The sequence below is a fragment of the Pelodiscus sinensis genome, chromosome 9, assembly GCF_049634645.1.
Source record: "Pelodiscus sinensis isolate JC-2024 chromosome 9, ASM4963464v1, whole genome shotgun sequence".
Lineage (NCBI taxonomy): Eukaryota > Metazoa > Chordata > Testudines > Trionychidae > Pelodiscus > Pelodiscus sinensis.
The window spans coordinates 62,189,271-62,208,473 of NC_134719.1; the positions used below are offsets into that span (position 1 = coordinate 62,189,271).

Here is a 19,203-nt window from a genome sequence, read left to right on the forward strand (position 1 = left end):
AGGAAGGCACTTCTGAATTCAGGAGTTTTGGAAGTGCACAGAACTGGTTCCTGCATAATTACAGAACTTCAGTAAAACCGAACAATTTTCAGTCTGTGTGATTGGAGGATATCGGGATCCATATTATGAGACTGTCCCACATAATGAGGAAAAGTTGAGGTGCCTTTGCTTTCCTCTTGTTCTGCTCTTTGTTTCTGCAATATTACTGTCTTCTTTAAAAAAGAAAATAATAATAATAATAATAAAAAACTGGTAATGGCAGTTGAAAATAGCAACTCTAGAGTCCCACTTGGCACTGGGAAAATACCAGCATTTGTTGTTCAATTGTATCCTACTTTTTCCAAAACAAATGACAGTGGAACAGTATTTTATTTTGGAGAAATGATATAACAGCATTATGAATTAAACTTGAGCACACCTGTTCAAAGCTGGAGGACAGGTGCTAAATTCCCTTTCTGAATATTAGTGCACATCCTGACCTTCTCATTAGTCTTAGGGGGAAAATCTTTGATTCTAAGCCAACTCAATTTTTATAAATAAATGTATCCCATAGAATCTTGCCTACAATGCCATAAAATATGATCAACAGTTTCTTTGGTTTTGTACACATTACTCAGCCCATCCTTATGTCTTTTTCATAAGTTTAACTTTTCATTGAAGGTGCAATGAAAATGACTATTTCATTTTTCCTATCATGCCTATGGAGTATATTATCTATGATTTTTGAGCATGCATCATTAAACCTTCATCCTTTTGTTTCCTTTGTCTATAGTTCTTGATATTCTTTTGCAAGTTCCTTCATGAATCACACTTTTTAATCCTTGTTTATTAAAGCCATATCCCTTTCTGCTTTGACTTTCCTCCAGTCAGGGCCTGAAACAACCCCCCCTTTATGCCTGGCCCTGCCCTGCCTTTTCCCACCCCTTCTCTGTTCTCATCCACCCTGTCCTTTAAGCTCCACCCCCATCTTACCACCCTTGCTCCACCTCCTCCTTATCCCTATTGCACCCCTTCCCTCAAAGCCCCTGCCCTGAGCAACACAGCCAGGGTATTATTGAGGGCCTAGTGCTGGCAGTAGGGGTTTGAGCATGCCCCTGCACTCACCGCTGCTGTGATGAAATGGAGCAATCTGTCTAGGAGATGGTGAAGTAGAGATGAATGAAAGAAATAATCACTTCCTTTGACCTGCTGGCATTGCTCTCTACTAGTGGGTACCAATAGGCTATAAGCCTTCTTGGCAACAAGGGCACACTGTTAACTCATATCCAGCTTCTTGTCCACTGTCATTCCCAGGTCCTTGCCTGCAGAACTGCTTAGCCAGCTGACTGTATTGAAAGACAATTACAAATCAACAGTCACGCCACAATTCAGGACATTATTGCTGTCATGCTCTCCTTTATGTATGCCAGTGATTTTAGAAATTATTTCTCCTTTCATAAATGATGTCATGGTTCTGTAGTATTAACATACTTTCATATTGATATTGACTTCTTTCATTGTGATGTTATTGTGTGCAGAACTCTTCACTCTTCTGCTTCACTCTTCTGCTTTTGTGAGCTTTGTTTTATGAGAAGTGCAGGAACGTAGGCCCTGATTATGAAAACATACAAACACGCTTAAAGTTAAACAAATGCATAACTGTGAGTAGGATTGGGATCATATTTTGTTCTCTTTGATAACTTGATATGGTTTGATTAGAGAGGTTCAACCTGTATAACACTTCAGAACCATTCAGCTCAGAGAAACTAAATATTGCATGAGGGATGCAGGATCCAGTACACCTGGACTGATTACTTGCTACCCAATTGGTCTTAAGGAAAGGCACTTAAGTATCAGCATATGCATGTAACAAATAAAAAAGCATCTACAGTGCCTTGAGTCAGCAGGGGGAAAACACTATTTGGGGGGCAGCCCTGTAGAGAAGACCAAATGCTCGCTCTAGTCTCCTCTCTGCATTTCTCCCTACTAACTCAGGACCCTGCAGGAGCATTTTTACTTCTTGCAGTGCCTTGCAGGCAATTACCAATATGCACCCATAGCTATCTATACTTTATAGGTCTGGGTGCCTTCCCGGAAGTCAGACAGCAGCTGACCAGTCAGATCATATTTGACACTGACAAGAAAAAGCTGCATTGTGAGTTGGTTTGGCATTTTGTTTACAACTGATTGATTGATGTACATTTTCACAGTTGCAAAAAAGTATGGCTTTTAAAAAAAACTTGCATCATTTTAAATTCATAATTGTGAGAAATTATAAGGGGATCGTATAATGTAATGACCGTAGACAGTGAGGTTAAAGCTTAATAACCATTAAAAACAATTTTTCAACAATGCATGTCAAAATATACAATGTAATTATCCTTGAAAGAAATGCTAAGCTCTCAAGCAACATTTTCTTACCTTACCTAGTATCTGTAAATTCTGAATGTTATTGATGGAAATATTTCTGTCAGAGTCTCTGAAAGTGTTATTTACTAATTAAAGAAAACTAATCTTTCCTAGCCTAATTATTAGCATTCCTTGAACTGTGTCTTTTGTCTTATATTTAGACTGTAAGCTCTTTAGAGGGAAAAATGGCTTTTTGTTCTATTTATGCAGAGATATTTTGGCCTTGGAAAGGGTTCAGAAAAGGGCAACTAAAATGATTAGGGGTTTGGAACGGGTCCCATATGAGGAGAGGTTAAAGCGACTGGGACTTTTCAGTTTAGAAAAGAAGAGACTGAGGGGAGATATGATAGAGGTATATAAAATCATGAGTGGTGGGGAGAGGGCCGATAAAGAAAAGTTATTTATTAGCTCCCTAAATAGAAGAACTAGAGGACACCAAATGAAATTAATGGGGAGCAGGTTTAAAACTAATAAAAGAAAGTTCTTCTTCACACAGCGTGTAGTCAACCTGTGGAACTCCTTGCCAGAGGAGGCTGTGAAGGCTAGGACTATAATAGAGTTTAAAGAGAAGCTAGATAATTTCATGGAGGTTAGGTCCATAAAAGTCTATTAGGCAGGGGATAAAATGGTGTCCTTGGCCTCTGTTTGTCAGAGGCTGGAGAGGGATGGCAGGAGACAAATCGCTTGATCATTGTCTTCGGTCCACCCTCTCTGGGGCACCTGGTGCTGGCCACTGTTGGCAGGCAGGATGCTGGGCTAGACGGACCTTTGGTCTGACCCAGTACGGCCGTTCTTATGTTCTTATGAGTCTGCCACTATAGAGTTCTGGTCCTGGAGTGGTATAATATAAATAATAGTTCTAAAGCACCAGTGTAAGAAAGCAGTTTGTAGAAGGGGAGGGATAAAGATCTGTTTTAAACCCCTTTTAAAAATACATTGTGAGTCAATTAACCTTCCAAAAGGATAGAGTGAAACGATATAGTAGTACAAGGTACTGATCCTTCCACTCGCTTTGCAGACCCCAGAGAAGGCAGCGGGACTCATATGGGCACTGGGGTCTGATCACACAGAGCCAGTTGCAGGACTGAATCCCAGTTTTGTTTAGTTTACTGTGGTGTCCAACACACTAGCGGCTATTTGGCTTGTATAATGTGGCTATTTGGCATATTGAGTGTGGCTAGTTTGCTACAGCAGTAGTCACTATAGTGGTTACTGCTTCAGAACTGGTTGGACACCAGGGGTCCAGTATTTATAGCGCAAGACTGGGCAGCCAGGACTATTGGTTTCTATGGCTAGTATGACCTTGAACAAGTGACAACCTCTGCATCTCAGTTTATGCATCTGTAAAACAGAGGTGTTAACAATAATATTTAGCTTTCACTAAGCATTCTAAATCTCCTGAACTCTGGACACACTAACTAATTAATGCAGTGAGGCTTCCTTAATGCTTGGAAAGTCGTTTAAAATCCCCAAATAGTCACAGGCTTGCTGTGCCAGGTATCATTTGACAAATCCTTGGGTGGGGACAGGAGGACCCAGAAATCTCTTACCTTTGTTCTAAACGATGGTAACAGCTGTATGAAAAGTGTCACAACTTAAGGAAACCAAGGACTTGCCTCTCCGAAGCTGGGACACTTGGCATGCACCGGCCTTGCAACACCAACAGCTGATGCCTCCAATTATGGAAGGCTCCCTTCGAGGGAAAGGGGGGAGCCATTCATCTTTCTCCACCCCTCGCCCAGAAACGTGGGTGACGTTTGGGAGGGAGGAAGCTTTGTGGGGGAGCACCCATTCGTCTCCCTCCCCCTTCGGAAAGACGGGGGTGGGAGTGTGGCAAGAGGAGGAGCCAGGCGGTTTCACCTGCTTGTCCCCTTCTCAGAAAGGGCCTGGCTGTTGTTGCGGGGGGGACGCGGCGGCAGTGAGCTTGCTCCAGAAGGGCGGCTGAGGGGGGAGCCCAGTAGCGGGGTCGCTCCCCCCGCCAGGGACTCCGCTCGCCCCTGCCCCGGCGCGGCAGGAAGAGGAGGCAGGAGAAAGGGGAAGAGGCTCGAGGCCGGGCCGGGGAGGGAGGAGCGGTCCCGGGGGGGAGGCGGCAGACGCACAAGATGGCCCCTGCTGCAGAGGCGGCAGCAGCAGCGGGTCGTGGGGAGGAGGCGGCGGCGGCCGGGCGGCCCCTGCTGCTGCCGGCGCTGGAGGCTGCGGCCAGCCCCGCGTCCCGGAGCTGAAAGTCGCTGCTGCGGGGAGCTCAGCCGTGCGGTGAGTCCGGGCCCCGCGCTCGGCGGCGGGGAACAATGGGGCGGAGGGGGCCTGGCCCGGCGGGGCCGCGGGCTGGCTCGGGGCGCTCCGGCCTGTGTCCCTGCCTCGCTAGGCCTCAGGCTCCGTTTCCGAAGTGCCCCGTCTCCGAGGCGCGGTGGAGCGGGGCGCCGGAAGGGGGAGGCTTCCGTGGCCTCGGGAAGGGGGTGGGAGTCCCAGGGGCTCGGGCCCCTTTGGGGTGGGGGCAGCGGGTGCCTCTTCGGGGGGGAGAGTGAGGCCTGAGGGAGACTCTATCCCCCGCTCCTGCTGATGAGGCGGGGCAAGCCTCGCCGAGCAGATGGGAAGTTGGGGTCCCTGCCCTCGAGGGGGTTCCGCCTCCACACGCTGTGGATTTGCAGAGCAGATGTGGCACACGTCGGAGGCTTTGTTTCAGACCTGTATAGACACACACAGGCCCCCTCTCTCTCTGCCTCCCCCCGGCCCTGGCTCACCCCGTTTGGGCGCCTCTCAAAGTTGTAGGGGACATTCAGGGTGAGCTGCCCCGCGTTTTCTGTGCGGGCCTGGACATTGACAGGCATCGGGGAAGTGGAAGCCTAAAAAGAGCGACCGAACTTGAAAGTGTTTTTGTCTTTGTTTCTCACTGAGTTAAAAGATGGGGCAAGGATTTCCTGCCAGGAAACAGAGCTCTGAGTAGCTACCCTTCTGTATTGGTTGGGGGGAATACCCAGAAATGATGTTTTGTCTTCAGGGGCCATATTGAGTGAGATCTGTGCCATTTTGAGAGCCCACAGATAGGAAAACTGATATTTCTTGTGTAAAATGGTATTTCATTAAATCATTCTCCTGCCCCCCCCCCCCCCCCCCACACACACACACATACACTTCTTTCTCCTGAGCTGTTGTTTTAAAACTTGTGTTGTTTCTCATTATGGAAAAATTGTATTGGTGACATTTTATCAACTAGAAAGGAGCTTTCAGTATTCTGATAAACTGAAAATTGGCCAAACTATTAAACTCATTTTTGCAATTTATGTTAAAAAAGTTGGTTCACTCCTGTCCATGACAGTGCTACTTTTTCACCACTAAGTCTTCTAGTGACTCCTCTTTGATCACTGTATTGTAAAATGACAGTTGGATTATTTCTACATTTATACTATAGTGATGCCTAGTATCTGTGGTATGTAGAAGTATTACCTTTTTCCACTAAACTTTTTTTCTCCTCTTCAGACATCGATTTATTTTATTTTAGGCCCTCCTGCCCATTCTTATGTACTACTTAATATTTTCACTGGTATCTACTTAATTGTTTCACTGACCTCATTGAGACACACACACACACACACATGAATACACTTTTTGCACATGCTTGAGTGCTGGCAGGACTGCGGTCCACTTCTTTGTCACATAGAGAAATTGGCATAAAAATTGTCAATCCATAAACGTGGTAGTTTACATCAATAATTGAGGTGAACATATAGTTTCTATTAAAGTTAATAAGAGCTGGGTGCACCAAAGGGAATTTCCTGAAATTTTCAGCCTATTATTCCTGCCCTGCAAAGGGCTCCTGCAGAGCAGATGCTTTAAGCTGGCTATTTTGAGGGACACTTGCACTTGTTTGATAGTTTCTGATTTCCATGGCTGTCCATAAAACACCTTTGAGCAGCATTAACAATCATGGAGACAAGGAGGAAATCGCTTGGTTTTTCTACCAAAAAACACTTAATTTAAAACAAGATACTATATTTTTGGTTTGACATTGGTCTGAACTGATGTCTGTTCCATGAAACAAAGGGGAGATCTGCATGTAAAATATTGCATTGGCGTTAGGGATGTTAAATTTGATTAATTAGCTAATTGAGTAGTCGATGGAATTTCCACTGACTACTTGATTTGTCAATAAGGGGGATGCTCTCTTATCTTTTTGTGCCTCTCCCTTTGAAATGTACAAGAACCACAGCGGCTTATGTACATTTAAAAGGGAAAGGTCCCCGGCTGGTGAGGGTTCCCTTCCGTGCCTCTTCCTTTGAAGTGTACAAGAGCTGGATGCAGCTCTTGTATATTTCAAAGGGAGAGAATCAGCAGTCAGACTGTACATGGGACTATTTCAATTCCTGCTCAGGCTGTTTCCCGGATGCCCTCTGCCTCCCCTGCCCCCTGTGGAGATGGTGCGTGGGGAACCATTTTTAAGCTGGCTCCCCCCGGAACGGGCACGTGCTTTCCTTCCCCTCCCTGCTGCCTCTCACTGATAGAGGCAGCAAGAGTGGGGGGAGCAACTAATCGAGTTCCTACTCGATAAGCATTTGCTTATCGGGTGGTTGACTAGTCACTTACATCTCTAATTGGCGCAGCTGCACCAGTGTAGCATCATCTCATCAGTATGAGAAGAGCTCTCATGGACACAGCTCTGTCTACGTGGGAGTTAGGTCTCTCTAATTCTGTCACTCAGAGCTATGGATGTTTTGCACTCCTGAGCAATGTAGTTAGTGATTTAGATCTGTAGTGTAGACCTGACCATAATGATGGCTTCAGCCTGCTTCCCAAAGCGTAAGTGTCTGCATGACACTGACCAGCACCACTCTTGCTAACTGAAAGGCTTAACAGAGTTAAACGCTGAAGACATAAATTATTTAAAGATGGCAGTTTTGAACAAATGTTGCTGAGACCATTTGGAGAAGCTTGAACTCATGTTGCCTGTGACCTACCAGCTATCTAGATAAAGACTGTCACAAATGCTGGCAGTCTGGAACTCTATAGTAGTTCTGAATTCAGGAAATAGATACGTCCAAAATTTTGAATGAATTGCTTTCTTATTTATCTGAATATTTGGAAGGAATCTGAAAATGGTGGCAAGGATTGAAAATGTCACTAGTTTGGGACTTGGTATAGACATAGACTTGCCAGAATATTAGTTTCTGTAATTGTGTTTGATTTTGTTTTTAAGCACTTTCTATTTTGAATCTTTTCATTTTAACCATTGCAGAACATTAAGGGAGTTCGTGTTAGGTTTGCACTGACAGCTGGGCTGTGGTCCATCCTAAGGAGGAGGGTGGGCTCCTAACCATAGAGGAGGCCATTCCACTGATGGATGACTTTTGCTTGGGGGTGGCTCCTTTACATCTGGCTGTGAATGAGTGAGCCAGAGGTGACAGTGGGGCTGCAGAGTGTGCCCTTTGTGGCCATCAGTCTGGTGACACCAGATCCCTGCAGGTATTGGCTGTGGAGGAAGCTGTACTTGCTGACTATTATAGAGAGATATTATTTTGTTGATTTCTGTGTCAGGTGAAATAGATGTTTAACAATGGCTGATTTAAATCAAATCCTACGTATATGATACTGGACGAGTGCCCAAGAGAAGCATTGCTAGTTTAACAAATTAATGGTGGTAAGGTTCATTATCTCATGACTCACTGTTGCGAAAAAGGTGTGCTGCATTGCATGCCTTTAGAAAACTGGGAATTTTTTGTGGTTTGTCAGCCATGCATGTTGTCTTGATTATCATATTTCTTTTCCCACATGAATTCCAAAATGATTGTAATGTCTGATATCTAGAAAACAACTGACTGCAAGCCAATGCTTTAAATGTCTTAAGTGCAAAATGGAGATAATGATACTTACTACTTTTGTAAAACTCTTTATAGCGCTCTCCATCAGTAAACAGCATAAGAATTAGGTGGTATTATAATGATTATTTACAATCTTTGAAAAGTTTGGAAATGTGGGCTTCAAATGCTATGAAGAGTAGGCACTCATTTTTTAAAGATTTAAGTCTTAAAAGTTGGGCTCGCAAATATGTGGCCTGATTTTCCAAAAGTAGTAAGCACCCAAAAGCTCCCTTGCGTGTTTAACCAAACTTGTTGTTAAATCTTGACCTTTCTTTCTGATCATCACTGAAATCAATTGCACAATGAGTTCAAGTAGCTACAAAGTAGAAGAGGGAGAAATAAGAATATAATCCTTGTGGTTTTTCCCTTGCCCCACAAGGCCTCATGCGCTGCTTGGAGTTTGCTGGACAGTGTATTGAACCAGAAATTTTTTCCTCAGCTTTGCCATTGGTCACACAAATATGTTCAAATCCTGAATGGAGATGCATACATCTTGATTTTTTAATTTTTTTTTATTTTACAAAAACACTGATGTGATGGCTGGGTACATGTAAAATAATTACACGAAATTCAGCAAGTGAACTAACGTTAATCAACAACTCCTTCTGTAAAAATATTTTTAGTCTTCCGCCCTTTCAAGCCATGTTCAAGAAAAGCCTGAAAAAATAGGTAGACCTTGCAATCATCCCCTCTCAGTGGAGACAGATGACGAGGAAAGCAAATTGCATTTGTTTCTGGAACTTAATTTAATGGACTTCATTGGTACTAGTGAGGCTTCTGTAGCTTTGGTTTCTTCCAGCAGTATCAACAATGCATGCAGTTGCTGTGGATTTATGCAGTTGATGGCCTATTATACATGATATTACAAAAAGATTGACAGTTAAACATTCTTGTTGCATGAACAAAATGTTCTCCTTTAAGGGGTCCATCAGGATTTTTTCCATCCAAGGTATGTGCAACATTGCACAGTTTTTGGGTGGTCTTCATAATTTCTACTCAACTGTCAGGTATTGGCTTCTGCAAGAATGTCATGAGATGCAGGCCTGAAATAGTCTGGTAAATCCTTTTAAGACTTGTAGCTTAGTTTGTAAAATTGGTTATCCTGATGGATGGAGATGCATTGTCCAGGCTACTGTTTTCAAGAGTACTGGGGATGCAGAAAAGGCAATTGGAGTTTAGAAGCATCAGAAGAACAACTGCGGTGTATGAGCTAGTTCTGTAAGAACAGGCAATTCCTGTGCATCTGGAGAGTACTACTTACCAGGATTTTGCATGCAGAGTACATTGACCGGAGATTCATCACAGGGGTTTGGGAATTCCGTGATAGCATGCTCACTTGCTTGCATTATGCATAGCAATGAGTCATTGGAACCATTCCCAGTCACCAATGGATTCAAGAAGGTCTGTGGGTTGCCCCTGGCCTGCTAATATAATGATCTTTTTTGGGGATCGTCATTAAGGAGTTGGACTAATGCCCTCTGGAGGTCTTTTCCAACCCTAATCTTTTATGATTGTGCAGGCAACAATGAAAGAACAGGAAGTGACTATTTCTCATCTTGTGTTGTTTGATGACTGTTTCCTGAATGCCAGATCTGAGTCTGATATGCAGCAGACTATAAGCTATTTTTCTTCAGCTTGTGACAACTTGGGTTTCGCAACATTAAGGAGACAGAAGTGAAGTGTGCACTACGAAAACCTGGCGTAGAACCTGACATCACAGTGAATGGCCAAATCCTCCAAGTAGTGGAGAGGTTCACCTACCTTGGAAGTACTATCACCTTCACATCACTGATGAAACGAAGGTCAGAATTGCAAAAGTGAGCATGGCCTTGGGCAGGTTTTGTGCAAATGTGTGGGAGTGCGTAGAAGCATTATTTAACAAACAAAATTGAAGGCCTACAAAGTCATTGTGTTGCCATCTCTGTATGAATGTGAAACCCAGATGGTGTATGGACGCCATGCTCTGAAATTGAATTGCTTCCAAGTGGGTTGTCTGAGGAAACTGATTAAGATAAGATGGCAAGACAAGGTTCAAGATATTTAGTTTCTCGTATGAGCAGGCTTTCCAAGCATCCCTACTCTGATGATATCACAGATAAGATGGGCAGGCTATGTCACAAGAAACAGGTGAAAGACTGCCAAAGATCTTTTATAGAGAGCTCAGGGGAGGAAAGCAATCTCAAAGAGGCTGAAAGAAATGTTTCAAAGACTCCCAAGTTATCCTTGGAGTGTATCAACATTGACTCAGACTTCTGGGAAGATCTCTCTCAGAATTGTTCTACCTGGTGAAACCTCATCCTTACTGGAGTTTCAATCTATGAGCAGAGGAGAACTTCTGAGGCAGAGCAGAAGCACCAGCAGCGTGAGCACTTATCTATATTGTCACTTAAGTTGGCAAAACTTGTCATTCAGGGGTGTGAAAACAACCACATGCACAGAGAGGGATATATGTGTTGCAGGCATAGGCACTTGTGTGCACAACACTGGCAGGAGATATTTGTCTGCCAGCATAGGTACTACTACTTGTTTAGGTGGGATTTTCCATTTTTATATCGACAACTTTCTTCCATTGATTTTAAAACAACTGCATGAGTGATCTTACAGCAGCACAACTGTATTGCTACAGTTTTACTATGAATTGACATGGCCTAAATCTCTCAGCAGTGGTATATCCGCTATTAATCAAATAACCTATCTTTTGTTTAGGCCAATTGAGCTTTGAACTCTCTCTGGCAAACTGATCAGCCACTCATGTTCACAGAAAGCAGACTGACCTCATTGGTGTCATGGTCTGTCCTTGAAATTGAAGGATGAACAGCATATTGTATATTAAAACGTTCACTGTCCTTTATGGTCTCAAAAAATCAATTAATCTTCTCTCTTCAGTGACAATTAGTACCTAGGAGTACTGCAGGAGAAACATTGCTGTCCTTGAAGGTAAAAGTTGCATATAGAGGATAGAGTCAAGGTTGCACGGGGTGTTTACCTTAACGCAGTATCTGTTGGTTTTCCTGAGCTGGTGTTTTGCTGAAATCCATGTTCTAGAAAGGCATGAGCTGTTGCTGGACTAGGTTAAATCTATATTAACAGCTTTTTTCCTCGCCATTTTAAATGTTTATATGTGTGTAAATTAGAGGATGCATGGAAGGAGAAACAGATGATAGATATGTACCACTGTAAGTCAAGTCAGTAAATTAAAGGATCTTGGGAGCAGTTGAAGCTTCAATTTGAGCCCAATGTTTTCCAGTACATCAAAAATATAGATAAGAATCTTACTTGCTCGTTTTGATATTCTACTTTTTCAGTGATGTTGACTGAATAATAATTTGAACAAGAGTAACATCGTGCCTTTCCTCTTTCCCAACAATAATACAGTGTATGTGTAAAGAATGAAAATGTTCGAGAATTTTCCAACTTGTAAAGGCCTAATTTTGAATTCCCACGTAAGGCATTAGTTAGTAAATGTGCTTGCTCAGGAGAGAAAAGGAATTCTCTTCCCATTGTCTTATCTGAGGATAACAATTAGTAGGGATGTTAATAAGTGGCTTTTTTTGTAAATGTGTAACTGCTGAAAATTTCAGCGGTTACATGTTTACACGCCGGGCGGGGGGGAGTGGCTCTGTGGGTGGAAGCAGGTGTGTCTTGTGTGTAACCGTGAAGGTTAACGAATGAGTCCACGTTCATTGGTTAACCATTTAAGCGTTTAAACCACCACATCCCTAGTATGTCAAGTAGTTGCAAAAGAGATGGGTTTAAAAAATGGATTATTTTGTTGTAAAACTTACTTCTCTCATTTGCCATGTGTTGTTTCTGTTAAGGTCTTGCATGTGATGTTGATATTTTAAGCAGCTGTTTGCTGTGCTGTTTATAGCAAGAAAGAATGTCTCTTAAAAACTAAGGATAGCTTCGGGACTCAACAAATCATATCAAGCAAATACTAGTATTTTGGAAAATCAGTATTTTAAAACCCCCTGAATTCTTGTTTTGTAAATAGGCACAGGATGAATATTTCCACACTCACTCTGGATAACAGCAGTTGGTGTTTGTTGAAGAGGCCTACTCTTCTACAAGGATTCCAAGTGATAAATTTTGTGAGTTGACTGCTTCACTGCAAAAGTGTTAACAGGGCCTTGGACCTGGAATGATTATGTAGAATATGTGCTAACTATTTGGGGTAAACAATCTGTTCCACTTTGCATTTAGCTGGGGCATTCAGGTCTTGTCTACACTAAAACCCCACTGTCAATCTAATCTATATTACTTCAGCCACACAAATAGCATAGATGAAATTGATGTACTTAATGTGGCATATTTTATGTTCTAGGGCCAACCAGGACTGTTCTCCCATCGACTCTAGCTGCTCTTCTTGTCCTGGTGGAGTACTGGAGTTGACGGGAGAGCATTTGTAGGTTGATTTATTGCGTCTAAGCTGATGCAGTAAATCAGATCACTGCAGCGTTGATCCTCCGTGTAGTGGAGACAAACCCTCGGAGTACCTTTCCCAGGCCAGAAGAGCTTTGAGTAGCTCAAAAGCTTGTCTCTCCAGTCAGTAGAAGTTGAGAGTAAAAGGTATTAGCTCATCCTCCTTGTGTGTCTACATTTTTTTAGGGTAATTTTATGTATTTAAACTATATTTGTTGAGTTTTTCTAGAGTAACTTCAGAGTCTGTTTTGCAAGCCAGTACTTCTGTGATTTGTTTTTAGACTTTTGGATAGAAAGCACAGATGTTTACAGATAGTGTCAAGTTGTTTTCAGTTGACAAATTGTCTTGTAACTGTTCCCAAAATTGTGGTGTCTGTTCAGTTATTCCATGTTGTGCACATGAAGTGTATGATATCTTTTTACAAATGCTGGCCTGTTAGAATATGCAATTCCTTTGAGCTCTCTAAAGAAGTTTAATAACCTGCATCTCTTACTGGCCAGTGTTGAAAAGTTTAAGCATATAACTCCCACAATTTAAATAATCTTCTAGAATAGGAAGAGTTTCTTTGACACTAGAGACTGGCTAGCTTTTTATACTGATGTTTTTATTCTAACATTTTTATTTGCTAGAATGAAAAATTGAGTGCGTCACTAGTTTTCCTTAGGTTAGATGATTTAATTCTTACCACCTCTCCTGTCTTTTTCCAAAGCCTGAATTGATGTTTCTGTAAATGGTGCTCTTTGTTTGTCCAAGGACAGGCGCTATTTATAATGGGATAACTTTTCTGAATTCATTGATGTCTCTACGGCTACGCTCTTCTAAACTACGCTCTTCTGTCGGCAGAGGGATGTAAATGAAGCACTTCGAAAGTGCAAATGAAGCAGGGATTTAAATATCCTGCGCTTCATTTGCATAATTGTCATGGTGCTGTTTTGAACAAGCGCCATTTCAAAACTGAAACCGCAGTTTAGACGCATTTTTTTCGATAATGGGGAGACTTTTCGAAAGATCCTGTACACATCAAAGAATGAGGTTTACAGGATCTTTTGAAAAAGCACCCCATTTACGAGAGAACCTCATCTAGACTGCGGTTTTACTTGCAAAATGGTGCTTGTTTGAAAGAGCGCCATTGTGTGATTATGCAAATGAAGCACGGGATATTTAAATCCGTGCTTCATTTACATCCTTTTGCTGACAGAGGGATGTAGTTTAGATGTAGCCTACCTCTATTGCAGTTGTCCTCCAGCTGTGGGACGTGTCCCCTGGGGAATGCAGAGGAACATCTGGGCAGGGGGCACAATGGGCCTGGGCCAGCCCCCTAGGGGGACAGGGAGAAGGCATCACCAGCCCCACTCTGCCACCAATTCCACTCTGGGTCTAGTCCCAGCTAGTCAGACACTAAATGTCTGGTTCTCCACAGTAACCAGCCACTATGGGGAGTGGCGGGCTGGGAAGAGCAGCAGTTAGTGCTGTGGCTGGAGCTACACTTGGGATGGTACTGGTGACTCCTGCCCCTACTGCAGCTGCTCCTCCCTCACCTGTTCCATTCACCCACTGCTCCAGCTCCCAGGGGCATGGACTGAGTGTGTGGCAGGGCATTACTGAAAAAGTTGCATGGTTTTGTTGCTCTGTTCTTGCTCCTCCTCTTTTCCTGCTATGTTTCTCTCTTCCTACCTGATGCTCCCTCTGCTAGGTTTAACCAGTTAATGGATCGATGCAGACAACAGAGCTGGCATCTTGTCTATTAATCACATCACATTGGCCATTCAAAATTACTTCAGATTACCGTTTTCCAATAATAGAAGTGAAATACGTTGTGGAGGACCAGTGCAGTCTTATGAGCAATTGTGGGACACTCTGTCCTCTCGCGGCCTCCTGAGTGTCATAATTTCTCACCTGCTCCAGAGAGGAAGCTAATGAGCATTGTTCATGGCAAACTCCCTGGCTTGCTGCTTTGGCCATAGGTTGAATTGGCTTCAGAGAGTGGATTGGTGGGTTAATGAGAGGCCACTCCTCTGGCCACCCTTCCTGTGTATGACTCATTTTCCTACTTCAATAGCAAAAAATTGCCTGCTGTAGAACTAATTAAAAAAAAAAAGGAACTAGTGCAGCAAAGAGCTCAGAAAGGAGGCTTTCTCCTCAGTGGAAAACTTTGATGTTAACCTCGCTTGTGAAACACTCCAGCTTTAGGGATTGGAAGCTCAAGCTTTAGGCCCGATGCCTTCAGAATAGGTTGTAGGAAGTAGCATGTTACTTTTGTTTCTTTAGAAGTTGCGCTCTGTGCAGTGTATTATTTGAACCAGTTGTTTATCTACTGTGCTTTAATTTGTACCTCACCACACCTTGTGGGCAATCCTTCATCGATCTCACTATGTCCGTTGTTCTGCAGGGTTCACATAGGTCTTGACCGACTTCCTGATCCCTAATGACATCACCTGAATATTTACCATTGAGCAAGAGCTGAAAGGTTCCATATGCCACCAGGAATCTTTCAGAACTATGTGGACTTCTGAATTATTATTATTATTTTATTTTAATACTGTGAGGCTGCTTGATGTGGTGGTAAGAGCATGGGACTGGAAGTCAGGGCTTCTAAATGGTTTTGCTCTCTTGATCTAGTGTGAGAATGAGCAAGGAACATAATCTTTCACTTCCGTTTTCTCTTCAATAAAATACTTACCCATGTTTCGTAAATAGGTTTGAGAGGAAGGATGGAAGGAGCTGTTCAGATACTAGGTATTAATGTCGCTGTAATAGTATTAAGAATTTAGGAAGCACTACTGAAAGCTGCATTGGTGCTTGGAGAGCAATTCAAAGCCTGAAGGCTCAGTTGTTGAAATTGTTATTGCATCTTCCAGGATTAGTATTTACATGAAATAGTGGTTACTCTTGGCTATTCAATTTATAGCTTAAGCAAAACAAGTACATTAGCTTTTAGAAAGTAATCCCTTCTTATCTTCCATATGAATGTAGTGAACAGGGTTTCCTTTTCAGCCTCTTCTTCAAGGTCTGAGAATGGTGAAGTATTAACTCCTGCTGGATGAGTATTCCCCAGGTGAGGATAGTGACCCAGTAACTTGATGACTGAAACAAAATAAATCCCATAATATACTCTTAATGTATAAGAACCTGTATCTTGTACTAGTGAAGGAAGTAGACATACACATTGTTCTACTCCTTTCTTGGTGCAACATAGCTTTTTGCAAAGTAATAAGACAAGTTCCTGTGGAAATAACTTTTAAAATATTTATTTAAATTTACATAATGCTCTTTCTCCTTAAGTGTTGTAAAAGAAAATGAATAAAAGTAGGATTTTTCAAATTACACAAATTGTAACGTCAATCTTTGAAAGCAATTTTAAGTATACTTTAGATTTCCTGTTTTTGAGACATGTGATACAGAGCACTGATCAATGTGGTTTCACATTAAAGGTTGCAGATCTTTGCTATGTGTTTCCAATGGGAGTTTGTTTGCTGCTTCCTCGATGTTTCAAGCATTAACACATTTTTACACAAATAAGGCAATTACAGATTCCTCTGGCACTGGAATATTTCATGGCTGATTTATACTGTGAACTTATATTGGCACAACTGCATCTCAGGGTGTGAAAAATAAACATCCTTGAGAGAGGTTGGCATAGATACATATCTCCTGGTGTAGACAACAGTAGATAGATCAATAGAAACATTCTTCTGTCTATCTACTGCCTCGGAGTGAATTACTGAGAACCCTTTCTGTTGGCGTAGGTAGTGTCATCTACACTCAAGTGCTAAAGTAGTCTTGCTACAGTGGTTCAAGTGTAGACATACTCTCAGTATAATATTTGATCAAAACTAAATATAAGTGTGGAATGGGAATCTCGGTGAGTGTTTCTGAAGGGGATTGATAGGATTGCAGCTACTTTGGGTGGTTAAATTATGCCACTGGCTAGTTTAGACTACAGGTTGAACATCCGTGGTCTGGAATGATTTTAGTTAGCTGCTGTCCATTTATTGTGGGTGTGGCCAAGTTTCCTGCCATCCCATAAAGTTTGTTTACAGCCAACAGTGTCCTGTGCTGTTGTTTAGCTCTAATTTACCCCCAAAATGTCTTCTAAGAGCATTGTTAGCAGTGGAAGTGTTGGTGAGGCTGCTAGACAATATTGACCTCCCGTGGTCCGGCAAATTCTCTGATTCGGCACTCGTCAGGCTCCGAGCGTGCAAGACTAGAGAGGTTCAACCTGCAGTATAATTGTAATCTGTATGTTCAGGTGGAATTCATTTGTAGTAAACTGTTTCAGGACATTAGGCAGAAAAGATTTTATAGAAAAGGAGAAGCTGTTAGTGAGATTTAAGCCAATACCCGTGGAGGTAATGGTGTTGCTGATTCATGAGCAAGCCAGTGTGATGGCTAACTTGCTCTCCAGAATGATCATATGCTGGGTTTCTCAGAAAGTTCTATCATGCAGAAACTGAAGAGTTTTGATTCCATTGTTTCTTCCTGTGAGCAGTGGATGAAGTCAAGCATGAAATAAAAATGCTGTTGCTCTCTGGTAGTGCAAAAGAATTTGGATTTTTTTTTTTTTTTTTAGCCGCTCAGGTGGTGATCATAGAACCCCAGGAATGTAGGACTAGATGGGACCATGATAGAGCAACTAATCCAGTCTTCAGTAATGCAGGACTGTTAAGTAGACAGTCCATACCCTAATGGTACAGAGAGCCTCTGATTCATCACAAGGAGTGGGTCATCAGCCTATCTGTTAAGCGCACCTGACAGATCTTGAAACTACATGGCATGAATCACTGTAACATTTAAAAGTAGGAGTACAGTCATAGTCATGCTGGTGTGACGTGCTGGCACATGAGCTTTCACTCTTCAATGAAAATTGGCAGTTAGCCTGTTTGTTGGTCAGTGTCTGCACCATCCCACAAAATGTCCTTCAAGCAGTTTGCTCCGTTAACCTGTCTCCAACACAATAGAGAAATTTCATCCTGATTGGGCTTCACAGGCATCAGTGGAATTGTGCTAGGAATGACATTCATTCACAAATTTTGACAAGGTTCCTCTTCAGACTGATTGCTTCGTTTGGTTTCTCTTTCTGTCACTGCTTTTGCCGCAACAGCAGTGAGTAGCTGAATGTAGGAATGTGTAGGTGGAATAGTGGCTTCAGTGCCTAGATTTTCCCTTTTATGCTGTCATCTGTATAAACTGGCGGGTGCCGGGAACCCTGGTGAGTTCCCTGGGGGACAGAATTCGTGAATTTTGCCATTCACGGTGGATGTGGGAACACATCCACCATGACTAGCATGGGTTTCCTGTATTAATCTAAATACAAAGACTGAAAGATTCTACATTTAAAATGCAGAGCTGCAGCATTCCCAAGTCGTGCTGGTCTGGGACCTAACCCCGCTGTGGCTTTGCAGTTTAAATGTATGTGCGCCTGGCTCCTACTACATTTCCACTGGAGAGCCGCAGTGGGGGTAGCTCCTGGATCAGCACAAGCCACGACAGAGCACCTTCACTAATCGTGTAGTTGATAGAAATTATATCAACTACACGATTGGTCAGTTACCCGCCACTTAACATCCTTAGACCCAGCACATGGTTTTTTAAAAAACAAACACTTTGATGGCAGATTTGACAAAATACAAAGAAAGCACCAAAGTGAGATTTCTAAAGTTAGTTACAGCACTTGAACCAAGGTTTAAGAATCTGAAGTGCCTTCCAAAATTTGAGGGACAAGGTGTCGAACGTGCTTTCTGAAGTCTTAAAAGAGCAACGCTCTCTGATGTGGAAACCTGAACCACCAAAAAAGAAAATCAACTTTCTGTTGGTGGCATCTGATGATGAAAAGGGACATTCACCAGTCTTCACCAATTTGGATCATTATTGCGCATCATCCATTAGCCTCATGGACTCATGTCCCCTGGATTGAAGTGTAAAGGAACATACAAATCTTGAGCACATTTGACAATTAAATATTTTGCGATGCATGGCATTGTTGTAGCCAGCAAACACTTGTGTTCACTTTCAAGTGACATTCTAACTAAGCGGGAAGCATTATTTCTTGAAAATGTAAACCGACTTCTTTGTCCAAGTGGACAAAAAGTAGGATTGAGTGAACTGATAGCTCTAAAATTTTACATTGTTTTATTTTTTAATATAGCTGTCTTTTGTACATAATTCTATACTTCTAAGTTTCACTTTCATAATAGACTATTATAGTGCTTTTAATGGGAGAGCTGAAAAATATTATTTCTTTAGTTTTTTTTACAGTGCAAATATGTCTTCTATTTGAATCTGATGGATCTACATGTACCTGTGCTGACTATTTTCCTTTAGAACAGAGAATAATCTTAAGTTTTTGCATTTTTTAAAAATCTGAGGCAGCAGTCTTCCTTTTGTGGTTGAGTTCTAAAATGCCTGTTGTCCGAGATCAGTAGGTGGGTGAGTGGAAACCGTGAAACAAAAAGCTTTTGTTTCCATTTATGAAAACCACACTAACAGTTGTATGCGATATTTTATAAACCCCCTTAAAGAGAGGCGATATTTATCCTATGG

At 42.3% G+C, this 19,203-nt stretch overlaps 1 protein-coding gene across 4 annotated transcripts in view; it reads left to right on the forward strand.

Moving 5' to 3' along the window:
- Nucleotides 1-4,489: 4,489 nt before the first annotated feature.
- Nucleotides 4,490-19,203, forward strand: part of RC3H1 (ring finger and CCCH-type domains 1) — an 88,088-nt gene continuing 73,374 nt past the window's right edge. For 3 of the 4 annotated variants that reach the window (XR_012906052.1, XM_075936937.1, XM_075936941.1), the window contains exon 1: nucleotides 4,490-4,641. The gene's annotated coding sequence lies outside the window, so the exon portion shown is untranslated. The remainder of the gene's footprint in view (nucleotides 4,642-19,203) is intronic. The other variant, XM_075936939.1, reaches the window with a different exon arrangement.